Below are 17,653 nucleotides of genomic sequence, written 5' to 3'. Positions count from 1 at the left end.
AAGTTTGAAAGATCTCATTGATGGGTTGGAACGCGAGTCTTTTGGGAATGGTCTAGGGGTAAATACCTGGTGGAATCCTGTGGACTATCATGTTTGCATCATATCTTAATGCAGCACCACTTCTGCCATCAACAGTCTACTCTGGAATATGACAGCTTGTTTTACTGCTCAAGGACGCACTCCACCTTAGATATTTTTGTTTTGCTACCTGGTTCAGACCTGTTTGCCTGTCCAATAAAGCGCTGCGCCAACAATTAAACTGCATCAAAAGCAGCTGTGGAACAGACTAGAGATACTATTTTCAACAGAGAATAAATGATGCCTACCATGGGTTTCTAGCCTACGCCATTCAGGATGTATCGGAATGACTCAATATGGCTAGGGGTTCATGACATGGAAAACTGATCTGCTACATTTTGTCAACCCTACAGCACTGGCTTCCCTCGGACTAACCACAAAAGCGTCTGCAACTATTGTGTGCAGAGACACCACATTGAACGTAAGTGGTGTACACACAGCATTTTGATGCAAGAACACTATTAGGCTCTTAAGGGATAGTTGCTGGGTACACGAAGCTCAAATGATTAAAAGGGACCCTACAAGCCATTTAAGGGAATTTAAGCAAGGAGTGCAAGGAAGGCACCGAAATTGGTGTAGCGCTGGTGGATAATGACACATCCATGGTAGAAGATTTAGATGAGGGGTATCTGAGCCTGTCGCCATTTGAAGCTGAGTAATCCTATTTTAGGGAATGTTGGAGCCAGCAACGAAAATTGACCTGGATGGATATTACACCTAGATTGGACCCATCCAAAACAACATTGACTTTTAAACAAACATTACCTACGAACACTTGGGGTTGATGCAAATCTCAGCCATTGACACTGAAAAGGAAGCTTGAAAGGAGGGATGACCTCCATGTGAAGCTACCTCGCAAAAGGCATTCGATTCTGAATCTACCTCAAAAAGAGGGTCAAGTCGAAGTGATGATAGTTATCTGGAAGAAGCTGGGCCTTCATAAGAGCAGTAGCTCAATGGAAAAATGTTGACACTGATTAAAAAGGTTAAACACAAAAAGGCTGTCCAGATCTCTCCCAAAAGGAAGATCGACTCCTAAAACCCAAGGCAAACTCTCTTGGGTGTCCAATTCTCAATGCACTCCTGGGGACCAGTGAGGCAGGATGTTAGACCAAGAAGGATCCATATCAAACCCACGTCTAGACGTACTGTGGCACAATCTCCACCCTCTGAAAAACAAATTCCATTTGGTTTGGACCAACTATCAAAGAAGCAGAAGATGAAACCGTTTTGGAGGATCTTCACATATTTCCTAATATGAAGAAATGAAAAACTAGAAAATATGTGTTCGAGGCATATGAGCTGTAGATCACACACTGTGCATAGATCGCCATCTGATGTTAGGCCTGTATGTTTGCACTTTGTTGTTGTCCTGGAAAATCTTTGGAAGTCACGGGATAGGTGGCTCCTCCTTTGGACTATAGTGCGCATGGGCATCGACTTCATAGTCAGATTGTTTTATTTTCCGCCATCGGGCTCGGATGTGTTCATTGCGCTCCAGTTCGGTGTCAGTGTTGTTACCAATTATCTTTTCGAAGCGAAATCCTCACACATACTTCGGTATTATTTCAATTGCATTCCCCTTCAACGCACATCTCTCCAGACCTTCAAATATTCGATTCCGGTAATCAGCGCAAGCCTTCGGGCCTACCTGCACCATTGGGCATTTGGCTCATGGAAAGGCCTCCCTTTAAAAAGTGTCCTAAATGTGGATCCAAGTTTCCACACGGAGATCTTAATGAGGTGTGTAACCTCTGCCTTTCACCCGACCACAAGGCCAAAGACTGTCCAGCTTGTGCCTCTTCACGATCCAAGAAGATGATCTGGGACCGTCGAGCTCGAAGAACAATGGCTCGAACATCGACATCCATTCCCGATGACATCTTTCAGGAGGGCATCAATGTACTGGAGCAGGAGCTGATCCAACACAGCGCTGTCAGCTCCTCTGAAGCAGATGACTCCGATGTCTAAAATCACTCCGGGGCAGCGGGTCGTAAGTACTGACGTCGAATGCCCCCCCCCCCCCCCCCCACCCCCTTCCCGAAAAGGCTTCGGTCACGCCTTCACCTTCGGGCCTAGGTGCACACCAGGACAAAACGTCTCACGCTCTGCCTTCGGGCTTGGCAAAGAAGCCAATACAAAAGCCTTCAGGCCACTCTGGATAGAGCCAGCCTGCCATCGATGCCGAACTCCATCCCCGGCACTGAAAAAGAAAACCATGCCTTCCCCCGGGCCAACGCCTACCTCCGCATCGATGCCTTTGGCGCCAAAATCCACTGGCACGGACACCCCGGCTCCGAAAAAGTCTTCGGGACTGAGCAAACACCCAGCTCCAAAAACCTTGGGATCTCAGCCTTCGGAGCGCAGGCCTACGGATCTGATAAGACCACCGGAACTGAAAAAACAGTCTGTATCAAAATCAGTATCGGAATCGAAGAAAATTCCTGATTTCAGGCCTAAAGAGCTCAAAACGGCTCCAAAAAAAAACGCATCTCGCTCTCGCTCTTTCTGTCTCTGTCTGTCTCTCTCTCTCTCTCTCTCTCTCTCGACCCCAAAAAACACTTCAAAAAGACCCTAAAACAGGTCAACTCTAACTTAGCCCTTCAAAGAAACTGAAAATGGGCAAACCTGTACCAGCTCCACTTCCTTTGAAAAAGAGACATTGCTACTTCTCCCTTAAGGATTCCTTCTCCTCCTCCCCCTCCACACCACTCTCCTATCCCACATTCACCTCCCTCACCATCTTCTCCACCTCCAGATGATGACACCTCTGACAACATGGGGGATGATCACCCATTAGGGGAACCCAGTCCTCCTGGTGCCCCCAAAGATCCATGGGAGGATTATGACACACCAGATGTCCCAGACACACCTCAGGACGACATCTACCCATCTAGGCCATCCCCTCCTGAGGACATTAGAGTTCACTCAACTTATACACAGGGCAGCAGAATATCACGGGGTAAACCTACATACAGACCCTATAGAGGAAGATTTCCTAATGGACACTTTCGAACCATCCCAAAGGTCCAGTGCCATTCTCCCCATGTTAAAAGGTGTAATCAAACATGCTCATGAAGTGTTTAAGGATCCTGTAAGGGCCAGAGTCATTAACCCCAGGGTAGAAAAAAAAAAAGTACCAAGATGCCCAATCTGACCCTGTTTATATTATAGGGCAAATACCCTTAGTGGTCTCCAACACCATTAAAAGGGCTAATTCGCAAACCACAGGGGATACCCCACCTCCTAATAAAGAATCAAAACTGCTGGACATGTCGGGTAAAAGAACAGCGTCCCAAGCAGCTAACGTGGAGGATTGTCAACACACAGGCTTGCTCGTAAGATATGATAGGGCACACTACGACGAGCTAGAGACCCTACTACAACACCTTCCAGATCAATACAAGAAACCAGATAATGATCTCATCCAGGAATGCAAGGTCATAACAAATACCTCCTTTCGTTGTGCTCTCGATGCTGCAGACACAGCATCTCCGGCTATTAACACCAGCGTCCTTTTACGCAGGCATGCATGGCTACACATTTCCGGCTTCAAGCCAGCGGTCCAAACCACTATATTAAACCAACCATTTGATCAAGAACACCTGTTTGGACCCAATGTAGAAAAGATGAAAAAGGACGCCGACACTGCCAAATCAATGGGAGCCTGCAAATCGCAAGCTCCCAGAAGTTCTTTTCGTTGCTCCTCTTACAGAGGCACCTCTAGAGTGTTTTCCACCAAAAACCCCTCCACTTTGTTCAACAGTCCAACACAGACCTCATCTAACAGAGGCGGCTACAGGGGCAATAACAATAAGGGTAGAGGCAAAACTACCAACACTCGTACCGCCTCCACCCCTAAATAATGACTTCCCTCCACTCCCCCCTGGACCACTCTACTCCGGTCGGGGGAAGATTGCTACAGTTCCTACCTGTCTGGAACAACATTGCCACAGACAGGTGGGTGAAACAAATCATCCAATCCAGTTATTTCCTGGATCTCACTTCAATTCCCCCACACATTCCACCCAGACGGCGTCCAATGTCAGCAGAATACTTAACGCTTCTAAAACAGGAGGTACTTTTCCTCCTACAAAAACATGCCATAGAACCAGTTCCCCTTCATCAGGCCCGGACTGGTGATTCCGGGCACCGGGCAATCCCCCGGTAGGCTGGATGGGGTGGGGGCCGATTTTGTGACAGGGGGCCGGTTCTGTTGTTGGGGCCGATTTGGACCGACGGAGTCACGGTCGGTCCAAATCGGCCCCAACAACAGAACACAGTGCTTACAGTTGCCTGTCTGACTGAGGCCTGGTGTGAGCAGGACAAGGATTCTCTGCTGCGGTGCTCGTGCTCCGACGCGTGTGCAGGCAGGCTACTAGGCTATTATGATCAGCCGCCACCCGCCGCCCTACTCTCATTATAATTTTATTAAACCCCCATCCCCCCCCCCACACCACCTGACCTGTCACGCTGCGCACGTCTACAGCATCATCATGGTCCGGTGACGTGAAGTGACGTGACGTGCGTGGCTCTAAGGCGAGGTCGAGGCAGGCATTCAGAGGCAATAGGGAAAGAGAAAGGCATCCCGTGATTTAATTCCCCCAGTCTGCAGGTGAGTGCTATTTGTTCCTGGCCAGGTCTTTTTTATGGGTGACTGGTGGCAGTGGTGGCGCTGTCTGGGGCCGGGGGGCGTCGCAACTGGGCCGGGGCCAGAATCAAAAGCAAAAGGGCCGGGTCCTAAGGAAGGGGCAAGAAGGGTTTAGGCCCCGGCCGGTTCAGCAGAGCAGTGACTTTTGTTTGTTGTGTGTCAGTTGTAGCAGGGAGCGAGGCGGTGGCTGGGCTGGCCTACTTCTCACCCCCTCTTTCCTCCTTTCGTTTATTTGTTTCACCGTGAAATGGATCCAAAAATACTTTTGCTTCAAATGTTGTCTTTTGCTGACTTTATTCTATTCCAAAGTTCAGACTCAGGAGTGAGAGAAATAAAAGGTTCAACTATGAAACATAAATAAATAACTAAATAAAGCGAGACACTATTCACAAAGCAGCCAGATTGATTTTATTCACACCCAAACACATTAGCGCCACTATACAGAGTTTGCCAGTGAAGTGCTGCTTTTGTTTTATCTTTTCTTTAAACAGCATTGTTTTCCCTGAATGAGGAAGTGCAAGACTCCTGGAGATACTGCAATGCTGGATTGATGGGTGGATTTGAAAACAAAATGTGTACTGCGGCTCGGTGGTCATGGATGTGGTCTTTTTAAACCACACTGCTTGCGTTTTGTAAGGCTATAAGCAATGGAAATTGAAGCAGGTCCCTTCCGGGCCCTGTAGTCATGTTCTTAACTTTTCAGTCACAAGCACACACTGATTTCTGAATAGTGAGTGTAAATGCTTTAAGTTATCCATGTTGTTCCTGCTTACATTTTACATGCTTTACTTAATCTTGCATTCCCTATGGGTGTTTGCTTTTTTCTGGATGGTGTTACTTTTTTTAGGCAGCATATATTGCTCTTGTCTAGTGCGTAATTTGAACTGAGTCACATCCAGGTATTTATAGCAGGGCACAATTAGGTTGTAGCTGAAGGCAGTGCGAGTTTCTCTCAGTGGGGGAGAGGATGTGGCACTATGGTCAGAGCTTGTGGATTTAGAACTGAGGAACCAGGTTCAGCCTTCATGACCAGTCTCCCAGACCACTCTCCTGAGGGAGCACATTCCCATGCTAGGCCTAAGAAGGCCCCACAAGGCCATAGAAGCCCCGGTGTCTTAGCACCAGCAGGTTTACCCTAGTGGGGGAAAGTGTGGATTAACCTTGGAGGCCTGTCCACCACAATCCATACTGAAGTTCACCTCTAGTCTTGCGGACAGGCTTATAAAGTAGCACACCCTAGAGCAACAGTGACTCTGTCACTGAGGTCACAGGACCCTTGAGAAGTGCCAGCTCTAGGGTGGTGCGACCGGTGTTTTGCACCGGGTGCTGACTTTGAGTGGCAAGTATATTATGGTTTTAAAAGTGCTTGCTGCCTACCTCCTGGCCTCCAGCCATTTTTGGCAACAATATAAATGTTATGATAACTACGTTGATTAATGTTCTTCCTAGAGAGAGATCAGAGTTTTGTCTAGTGGAAGTTTTGATTCATTGAAAGGTTGCGCAGAAAGTTAATGTGCCTGCTGCAAAGAACATGTACTATGTAGATCACAAAGTGCAAATAATGTAAATAGGTCAGTGGGTTACTGATTTTTAAAGACAGATCTTTGGTTGCTTGTAGTTTAGAAGTTAAAATCCTAATATAGAATAGTGAGCTATTGTCATCTAAGAGCTGCATGCAAACTGCAAGGTAAAAATTAGAGCATTATCTTTTTTCCCCAGTCTTTGATTATCCTAATGTTGCAAAAAGTGTTCATTTGGATAGAAATCAATTCTGATTATTAAAGAGAGCCCCCAACCATGGTATTACATTTTAAATTCTGAGTTTGTATTTGTCCAGACCAATCACTATTAAACTATACTGCCCACTAGTATGGTTGGCATGTGACTTCTACACCTTTTAGTCCTTTGTCTTATGTAACATTTCCTATACAGTGATTTACACATATATAATTGATGGTCTCTGTGTAGTCTGTGTGATGTAAAGTGCTCTAAAACCCTACACTGGATTGAGTGGCGCTGTAAATCAAATTAAATGCATCTGAGAGAGAGAGTGGTTATGGAGACTTGAGGGGCACTGTTAAAGGCTGGAATTGAGGGACTCTGTGGTGGAGGTGGTCATTGGGGGGCACCAACAAACACTGTTGCACACGGCACCACCAGCGCTAAAGCCGGCCCTGCCGTGAAGGCCAGTCTGCCTCACCCATTGGTATCGCTATTGGCCTTGTTTCAGCAGTAGTAGCTGGAGCTCACCAGTGATTGGCAATACAGGATTTGCACGCACGCTAAACTAAGTTCACAAACTTCAAATTCTCTCTGCTTCATGCACATGCACTTTTAAGATGTGCTGCCTGCTTCGGGGCCACTGGAATTATGCAGCAAAAGAAGACAAAATTATACCGCAGTGTTGACTACATTATGCAGCAAAAAAAGGCTGCAACGTAATGCAGTATATTTTCTGACACTTTTTATTATTTTGACATTTTTACACATGCTATCAATCTCTGGAAAGATTTTGCCTTATTAGTACCAGTGTAGCATACTACAGCAGTGAGAAAGGTGATCAGTCAAACCTTTGCAAAGGGCCGTCCACTTCGCAGCAGCACAAGTCAAATTTTTTAGTAACTTTTGATCCGTTTGAGCTAAAAACAATTTATTAGTTAAAATTTTCAGATAATGTAGCAGATGTTGTATTATGTGGCAAATATGGCTGAGTCATAATTATATAGAAAACTTTTGCAAACTAGGATATTTTTCCCATTCATGTTTGAACTGCTCTTGTGGAAAAAGGGAGAAGTGCTGATAACAGAATCTCCATGGATCACAGACAAATGGCTTGTGCTTCCACTTTTAAGCATATTTGGGACATTCTGTGATTGGAAATAGGTCTGTATACATACCTATGTGCATGTGCACAGTGTGGATGATAATAACATTGTAAAAGGGCTGTGTGGTGCTTTAATTAGAAGAGTAATGTAAAGAACTGGACTAGTGATTCACTTAGAGTCATATGTAGACAAAACAATAACGGAGAAGCTCAAAGTTGTGTGGTCATAAGCAGCAATAACAGACTGGGCTTGAAAAAAGAGTCCCCATAATGAACACTGTTAATTTGAAAAAAAAAATGTGCCCTCAAAGTCCAAATCCCCTATGACAATTGAGCTTTGCGTCCTAGTCATGTCACCCGCCACTTTACCACTTTCTCCATCGATCGATCAGTACATAGTGATTGGCTTCTCCAGTGATCCCTTGCTTTGAGTGGAACTAATTTTTTCTTTTGTTATTCTTCAGGCTTCAAAAGAGTACTCTTTAAATGGTATTTCTGTTGTTGATTTGCATCTTCCAAGAACTTGCAATGTAAGAAGACTATACTAGGGACAGTCACATAGCCATAAACACGTCTGGCTCTTTAAGATGGTAGCTTCCACATGTTCCAGGGCTTTCTACTTCGTGATTCGGAGCGAAACCTCTGGGAGCATCCTCTTGTTAGTAAATAACGTACAACCCCTCCCCTCCCCACCCCAAGTTCTGGTTTAATGTTATCGGATGGCCTATTCATGTCTAACTGAACCTGAGCAATACTATAGACGATTGCTCCTTTCTCAAAACTGTGCTCCAACTGTCCTGAAAATGACCCTGCACCTAGAGCCCAAGTCTTTTGCAAATACTGTACAATGGTGTGCAAGCCTGTGCCCTTGTTTACAGTATTAGGCAATCAGTATTGGGGTACGCAGCAGAGGTGCTTTGCTACCACAGGACACATGAAACTACTCCGCCACACCCCAGATGAAATTAAAGAGGAAAGCTTCTAAATCAAAATAGTCTTCACGATTGACATCAGAACATATTTCCTTCGGGCAAAAAATATTAGGAAAAGGTGAAAACCTTTCTAAAGGTGGGTGCTGTGGTTCTACACATATCACCTTCGCATCTAATCCCAGTGAAAATAAATAATTCCTCTTATGAGGAATTTGATGGTACTGTGTTTCATAGTATCTCTCCAAGGAAAGAGAATGACAAACCACCCTTTAAAGTTTCTCCAGACATAAGCTTCCCTCATGTGGGAGACAGTCCTCCTTTTTCAAGATGACTGGCGGATCCTTCAGATCTCTAGAGGGGATCAATGTTCTGCAGCCTCTGAGTGCTAACGCGATTCCTCCTGGGTGGAAGTGTGGTCAGAGAGTGAAGAAGTATTGAGAGCTAATGAACCCAAGGCTCCCCGGCATGCTATAAAGGGACTGTCTGAACAATTAATCTAAAGGTTTTGTTTTTGTCTTCACTGATGCCACTGAAAGCAATATACAGCCCAAAAGCATGTGGAATTGGTGTTTTTTCTGCTGTGGTCGCTTTTTTGTACACATACTTGCACATTTTTATTTGCTGTTGTTGCCAATTGAAATTTTCGGAACGTGTGCCTCGTTGTTACAACTTGAGCACAACTTCTGGCATGCACAGCAAGGTATTTCACAATCTCTGACATGCAGTCCTCGTAATATTTTTATTTAAATATTAGCGAATCATGCATGTCAACCGCAACTGCACAGCAGCTCTGCATTGTTTCTATCTGCATGCACCAACATGTAGAGGCCTTCAAAAATGCACAAATTCTCAGGCATGCCAGAAGTTTTCATGGGTCCGGGGACCACAATGGGTAACCTGGTGCTCTTTAAGGTCATCATCTACTATTTACTGTGCTTTGAAAGTTGATAAAATTGAATATGTAATGAAAAATGTGCTTTAAAATTCACCATTTTGGTCTGTTTTCCAAAATTTTCTTGGGGGAAGAACCCCCCCAAAACCCCCTAGTAGCGGTCGTGCACGCTCACCGCGCTCGCGCGCTACGCGCCGGACGGGGGCTGGTCTGGCAAATTTTGCCAGGGCTGCTTTCAGTTCCCAGTCCGGCCCTGCCCTTCATCACCAAAACACAGAAGGACGGAACCCTGAGACCCATCTTGGACCTCAGACCATTAAACCTCTACATGTAATCAGACCATTTCCATATGGTCACTCTTCAGCAGGTCTTCCCGTTACTCAAACAGGGCTACTTCCTTGCCACATTAGATTTCAAGGACGCCTACTGCCAAATTCCCATTCACCCTGCTCACAGGAAATACATTCAGTTTGTGGTAGATGGCCAGCATTACCAGTCCAAGGTCCCCCCCTTTCGGAGTCACCACAGCACCCAGGGTCTTCACAAAATGTCTGGCAGTGGTAGCAGCCCACTTAAGAAGACAACAGATTCACGTCTTCCCATATTTGGACGACTGGCTCATAAAAGCCAAGTCACATATCCAGTGTGTAAATCACACACGCCACAATACAACTACTTCACGACTTGGGGTTTACCATAAACCTCGCAAAGTCTCACCTCCAACCATCCCACATCCAACAATATCTGGGTGCACAATAGACACCTCAAAAAGCCTTGCATATCCCAGTCCAGCCAGGATAGCAAGCATGCAAGCTCTTCTAGCAAGATTCCAACCGCAACACTAGCTTCCAGCTAGAGTGTTCATGCAACTAGCAGGGATGATGGCCTCTTGCATATTCATAGTACCTCATGCAAGACTCCAGATGTGCCCTTTACAGGAATGGGTAGCACATCAGTGGAACCAAACTCAAGGTCAGCTGACAGGTCTGGTGTTGGTGTACGGCGGCACTCATCGCTCTCTGCAGTGGTGGAACACCCAAAACCTTTCCAAAGGGCGACTGTTCATAGAGTCAGTTCCACAGACTGTGCTAACAGCAGACTCATTGCTCACCGGCTGGGGAGCTCATCTACTTCATCACACCATACAGGGCACATGGACACCTCAGCAAAGGCTACTCCACATCAACCGCTTGGAGTTGCTAGCAATCTTTCTGGCACTAAAATCATTCCAAAAACACACAATAGGCAAAGCTGTCTTAGTCTGGATGGAAAATATGACCGCAATGTACTATTTACAAAAACAAGGTGGGGGGACACTCTGTCCAGCTCTCTCAATTAGCACAGAGCATATGGAGATGGGCCATTCCTCAGAACATTTCGCTGTTAGCTCAACATCTCCCAGGAATTCAAAATCACATGGCAGGTCTGTTAAGTCGACAGGCACAACCGATTCATGAGTGGGAACTTCATCCACAGGTTCTCCAACCGTTCTTCCAAATGTGGGGGCAGCCAGAGATCTCTTCGCCACACATAACAATACAAAATGCCTAAACTTTGCCGCCAGATATCAACACCCATTGTCCAAAGGCAATGCGATATGGATAAATTGGTCAGGCAGATTTGCGTACGCTTTTCCGCCTCTCCCACTCATTCCATTAGTGGTGCGCAAGCTGCAACAGTCGCTCACACTGATCCTAGTTGCTCCAACGTGGGCCAGATAACCCTGGTACACAACATTGCTGGAACTATCAGTAGTCCAGAATCAAAAACTATGCCTCTCCCCACAGCTCTTAACAGAAGCATGGCCAGATCAGACACCCAGATCCAGCACAGCTCAACCTAGCGATCTGGCTTCTGAAGTCCTAGAGTTTGGTTATCTCAATCTTCCCCCTGATTGCATGAACGTTCTCAAGGAGGCTAGGTGGCCCACCACTAGAGCCTGCTATGCAGCCAAGTGGAAAAGATTTGTCATATACTGTAACAATAATAACCCTCTAGATGCCTCTACTCAGCACATCATATGTTGTCATATGTTGTCTACTGCATCTTCAGAGATGTAATCTAGCATACACCTCAATTAGGTTACATCTTGCTGCCATTGCAGCTTACCTACAAAATAGACAGGGTGCCCGCCATTAAGGCATTCATGGAAGGCCTCAAAAGAATAAATCCTCCCAGGGTACCTCCTTCCCCAGTGTGGAATCTAAATGTCGTCCTCACAAGATTAATGGGTCCGCCGTTCGAACCTCTGCATAAATGCGAGCTACAAATCCTCACATGGAAAGTCGCTTTCCTTGTGGCCATTACATCTCTTAGAAGAGTTAGTGAGCTACAGGCACTAACCATTCAAGAACCATTTTTACAACTCCATCATAACAAAGTGGTTCTCAGAACAAATTCCTTCCTAAAGTTATTTCTCCCTTCCACCAATCTGTTGAGTTGCCAGTGTTCTTCTCGCAACCCCAAACTGCAGAAAGAGCTCTTCATACACTGGACGTAAAGAGAGCACTCCTTTACTATATAGACGGAACAAAACCCTTTCTTAAAACAAAACAACGTTTTGTATCCTCACCACCACATAAAGGCAATCCCATATCAAAATCTGGCATTGCAAGGTGGATTGTCAAATGTATACAAATTTGCTATCACAAAGCAAAACGTACACTATATTCCCCCCTAAAGCCCACTCTACCCGAAAGATAGGGGCTTCAATGGCATTTTTAGGTAACATTCCCCTAGATGACATCTGCAAGGCAGCTACATGGTCTACACTGCACACATTCACAAAACACTATTGTGTAGATGTGCAGGCAAAACAAGCTAGTGTGGGCCAAGCTGTACTCAAAACACTATTTCGAACTACTGCAACAGATACTGGTCGTTGCCGCTAAGGAGGAGTACTGCTATGCAATCTATGCACAGTGTGTGATCTACAGCTCCTATGCCTTGAACGGAAAATGCTACTTACCAGTATGCATTTGTTCTTGGCATGTAGAGCTGTAGATCCACCCACCTCCCCGGCTACCTTTATCTGTTACAGTATTATCTTATTTAAATACAACATACATGGACCTTTATTTCTTACAAAACTCCATCATTTCCCTTCTTGGCAAAAAAACAATCTGACGATGGAGTCAATGCCCATGCGCACTGTTGTCCAAAGGAGGAGCCACCTATCCCGTGTCTTCCAAAGACTTTCCAGGACAACAACAACGTGCAAAAATCCAGGCCCAACACCAGATGGCGATCTATGCACAGTGTGTGGATCTACAGCTCTACATGCCAAGAACAGATGCATACTGGTAAGTAGCATTTTCCTTCTACAGTTTGACACAAGTAATCATCCTTATTCTGTGCCCTCCATGTACACTTACAAGTTCAGTAAGAAATGGATCAGGAAAGCTAGTAGGATCTTAAAGAACAGCACCGTCCTGGCCTGAAACAAATACCAGGTGATATCACACTTTAAACATTGAATACATATGCACTGAAGTATTTGCTGAAAGAGTCTGCCCCCACATGAAACATTTTTGTACCATGCGCCCACAGATAGAGCGACAATCAAGGAGAGTTTTAGTATACACAACTGAATCCACATCAATCGCCAAAGAAAGACAGAGTAAAACAAGATAATCTACCTCTTCAAGAGTAGATGGCATCCTTACTAGTCAAAGGCACAATCAATTAAGTTTCACCCTCTGGACTTGGCAAAGGGACCTATTTGATGTATAACCTATGTACATCGGCCTGAAAATTCTGGGCTCACCCTGGACTCAACATTTCTAAAAAGAGCCATTGCCTAAAACTTTAAAAATAACACCTCTAAAAATCTTGTTTTCTAATTATTGGTTCTAAAAAATAAATTATTTGGAGAAAAAAAACATTTCCCAAAGTGTTTATTAACAAAATATATTGAACTATGGACAGTGTGATAGTGGTTAAATATTTCCCAGTTATGCATCTAGGGCTTGGTGTTAGGAATACATGGTTAAAGGTATATGTTTAAGATCTTGGGGTTTAGGGTGAAGGGTTTTGTTTGTAGGGCAGTGGCATCTGGGGATAGGGTTTGCAGATTAAGGGCATCAGGTTCAGGGTATAGGCTTTAGTACATAGGCTTAGGATGTCATGATATAGGGGTTAATGGATTTAGGCTAAAGTTGTGTATAGAGTTAGGGTAAATGTTTTGATTGTTTTTTGGTTTATGGTTAAGAGTATGTTGTTAAAGATTGAGGAACTTGGTTATAGGGCTATGGTTCAGGGTAAAAAGGGAAGGATACGGATGAGTTGGGGTTTAGTTTCACTTTTTCAAGTGTAGGTAAGGTGGGTTGATGATTGGTACCGTTTTTAGTAGTCTAGCAGTCCAAAAAAATAAATAAATAAGAGTTGCTTTTCATGGTGGCATTGCATTTAATCCATTTCCATGACACCAATACAATTTAGAAGTGATGCAATTAAATGGATTAAAAACAAACTTATGCTATTTCTCTCAAGGAAAAAAAATTAGATTGACTACGGACAAACTAAACCGCTAAATCAGAACACTACATTTAAAAAAGACAATACTTTATGAAGTCAGCCCTTTGTCTCAAGATGCAAGACTGCAGGACAGCACAGGATTTGAATGAAGTGCTATTTCATACACAAAGGCATGCAGTACTCTAGACCTATATTAAGTGAAAATCTTCACCAGCACACCCTTTCGGCATAAACTCCGCATCATGAGTGTTTACAAGATGTCTAGCAGTTGTGGCAACATGTCTGCATCAGTATATTCATGTCAATCGCTGCCCCTACAACATGTTGTTAAAGGGGATGCCTGCTTAGCAATGCCAAACCCGCCAATGTACTGTGACACAACCTAGTGCTTACCTTTAATGTGTAAAAGTTACATCTCCAGCCACTTGACATCCAGAATTTTCGGGTACTCCGTTGTGTTCAGTGGTACAGTAGCTTATCGGAAAGTGTTTGGCATTTCAGAAGATGATTCCTCATTATCATGCCTCACCACCTTTTACAGTGAGGAAGCTGATTGGAATGATGTCTCAGGTATTTGATTTTCGATCTTACTGGCAGCCAAGCAAAATGAACTCTCTGAGGAGGTAAATGTTTGGAGCTACATAAATTGCCACATTGTAATGAGCGACCAGCTTGAGCTGGTGCCTGGATCTGCAGAGGCTGTTTGCAAGGGGACGTAATTTTGGCCAAGATCTGACACTGTGTTCAGGGAATTCTGAATTTTGGGCGAATAGATCCCCCCCCCCGCATTTTACGCAGTCAGCGAAACCACTGTACCATTTAATTACCCCTACATATACAGAGGGAGACCGGAAGGAACACAGTCACTTAGCAAATTACAAACAGAAATGGTTGCAACTGCTCATGTACAAACATGAGACAGCAAATGTAGATTGGTGGTCAGGATAGTTCCTAGTCTGGCTTGATTCGCTTCTGTAATATACAATGAGGGCAAGTTTAACAATTGCTTCCAAATAAGACTTCTGCTCTAAGGGTTGCACTTGTCCTGGAGATTACATGCTATAGAAACCTACGCCCTAAATCGATCACCTCAGTTGTAAAGAAAATGCCAGATTTCTGGATTGTTTTATAGAAACAGCCAATAAAAATCAATACCTTGTAATAATGCTAAATAATGTTTCACTGTGAAAATACAACTGTAGTGCATTTTAGGAAAAAATGTTTTAATCTGTATTTTAAAATTCCACTTCCCAGAAATTAGTTGTGAATTTCATTTCAGTAAGATTAGAAGGTGCAAAATAGATTTCGCGTAGACCTCTGCAGTATGGGCTTTATTCCATTTATCTAGGACCAGGATTAGGAGCTGTGATCACCTTCTTACACATACATCACTAGTTTTAGAATCATAGAGGTACATGGAGCACACAGTTCTCTCTATAAGTGCCCCCTGTTTTCTGTCTGAGATTAAAATCTATAAGCGGCAAGATGCACATGGAACTCAGTAAATTATTTCTGTTCTAGTATTGCTTTCCCTTGTTTTTTAAATTTATTTTTACTGAAACATTTCTTTCTATTACTCGTACCCTATTTTTGAGCCATCACATACTCTCATTTACTTTTTCAGTCTCCCTTTCTTGTTTGGTTCAGTTAACTTATCTTTCCTGTTATACCTCCCATTTATTTTCACTATACATTGGGCAGGTGCTGGCAAACGAACGTGTGCAGCATAATGATCTCCACAGTGGCGATGATTTGAACTTGAAAGGTACAGGTCTCTTGCCAGAATCAGCGTCTGAGACCTCCAAATACCTTTCGGACAAACCCACATAACCAGCGGAGAGATGCATACAAACCCTAGAGACCCACCTACCAAGCAGACAAAAGCACACATAAGTCGCTGCAACCGGGGTAAGGAAGCTGCACACAATGACACTAATCCTGCACAGACACACATGGCAGGTAAACTGACGCATACAAACACACACCCCCACCCACCACAGAAATGGACCCACACAATCGTGAAAATACACAGAGCCCACCCTGGCCCTACATATCCAGCAGAAACATACCCTCATCAGATGTACCTACCAGCAAACAGAAGATCCAAATGGTATGGGCTCCTGTTTGGAACAGAGGAGAGTGGGAAGCACCAAGGGGGAAGTAGATGGGAGTGGATCCTACCTGCTCCTATTGGGAGAATAGTAGGAGTGCAAAGGCTGCCTTCATGGTTGAGGACAGGGAGAGGTGACCAGTCAGCGGCTGAGTGTTAGCAGCTCAGCATTCTGGGGGGGGGGGGGAAGAGGATGTGCTGCAGATCTACCATTGAGCTGAGAAGGTCGCGTGCCTCGGGGGATCAGGGGAGGAAGCATGGAGAAGCATGCAAATTCAAGAGGGCTGAAAATGTACTAAGGTGCCAGACTGGGACTATGGCTGGAGATCTAGCGATGACGAAGGTCTTACTCAGTATGGAAAATTTGACTTGTAGGACTGCAGCCAGAATGCTATTGCTGTGGCAGTCAAGGATTTGGGTCTATGCCACGCAGCACTGGAGTGAAGGACTTCTGAGCCTATACAGAGACAAATCAGTTTTTTTCATTATACACTCTTAGTATCCTGGCTTGTGCAGCTTTTCTTTTTTAGCAAAGATTTGTCATAGTTCCTTATATTTCGGTCTGATGGCATCTGAAATCTGGCCCAATGTGGAGATTTTTTTTAAAGCTATAAGTACTGAAGCGATTCAGAGACAGTTACACTGCTGAAACTTAATTGTGTACACTCCTCTGTTTTCCTAATTTCTCAAGCCAGACATAGCAAAAACGAAAGTGTCCTATTATTTTAAACTGTGTTTTTTTTACCTTTGACTTTTTCTAGGCATCTTCTTTGAAAGCGGGGAAGGCTGAGGAATAGTTTCTGCTTTCCTGATTGGCTGTGAGCCTTGACGGCTGTTCCTATAAATGCTTCAAATGTGTACCGGGCCGGGAGACATTTCAGAATTTAGCAGGCGGCACCTCAGTCAAGGCAATGGAGTAACTAACTCAACCAACCACAAAATAATTCAGGGCCTTAATGGCTGGCTGTCCATCTGAGAAAATGTATACCATCAGAAGCCATGACTAAAGCAAGCACACCGAATTCTATAGACTTATATGTGCATTAGGTGCAATGGGCCACAAGGCAGGTAAGTTCAGACATTCAACTTGAATATAATAGAACATTAAAAACTCTAAAATTCCTTCAATATGAACAGGCAAGTCTAAAGACCCTACCAGTAAACCGATCAACTTAATACCATAGTGTTTCTGCATAGATGGATGAGCACAACATGCAGTAGGCACAAAATTAAGTTGCTCTGCATTTTAAATTCAAAATGAAGCATATCCCATGGGGAATTAAATTTTATAAACAGCAGAATTAAATTAAATGGGCTCCTAGTGTTCCCAAAAAACAAATGCCTCAGTCCCAACATTGTTTCCAACTCCTCATTTTGTGTGCAGGGTTACAATGTATATTTAACCCATTAGAAATTAATTGATGAAGGTTTTGTGAGGGAAGACGATAAGATAGAAGCAGTGGTGGGTGTGGATAGCTGACTTTAACCTTCTATTGGTGGATGCAAAGCACATGCTGGCCCACCAGAGTGAAGAAAACTACTAAATGGACAATTCTGCCACTGACCAAGCTGCGCCATCTGCAGTACAAGTGCACAAAGTACCATTGATAACCTGGACGCAAGCTAAGATTAACCTGGAAATAAACTCAGTAATACAGTTATCGCACAAACGGCCCCGCCTCCAGACTTT

Source organism: Triturus cristatus, chromosome 11 (assembly GCF_964204655.1).
Source record: "Triturus cristatus chromosome 11, aTriCri1.1, whole genome shotgun sequence".
Lineage (NCBI taxonomy): Eukaryota > Metazoa > Chordata > Amphibia > Caudata > Salamandridae > Triturus > Triturus cristatus.
The sequence above is the reverse complement of the archived record's forward strand: the minus strand, read 5'-3'. Positions refer to the sequence as shown.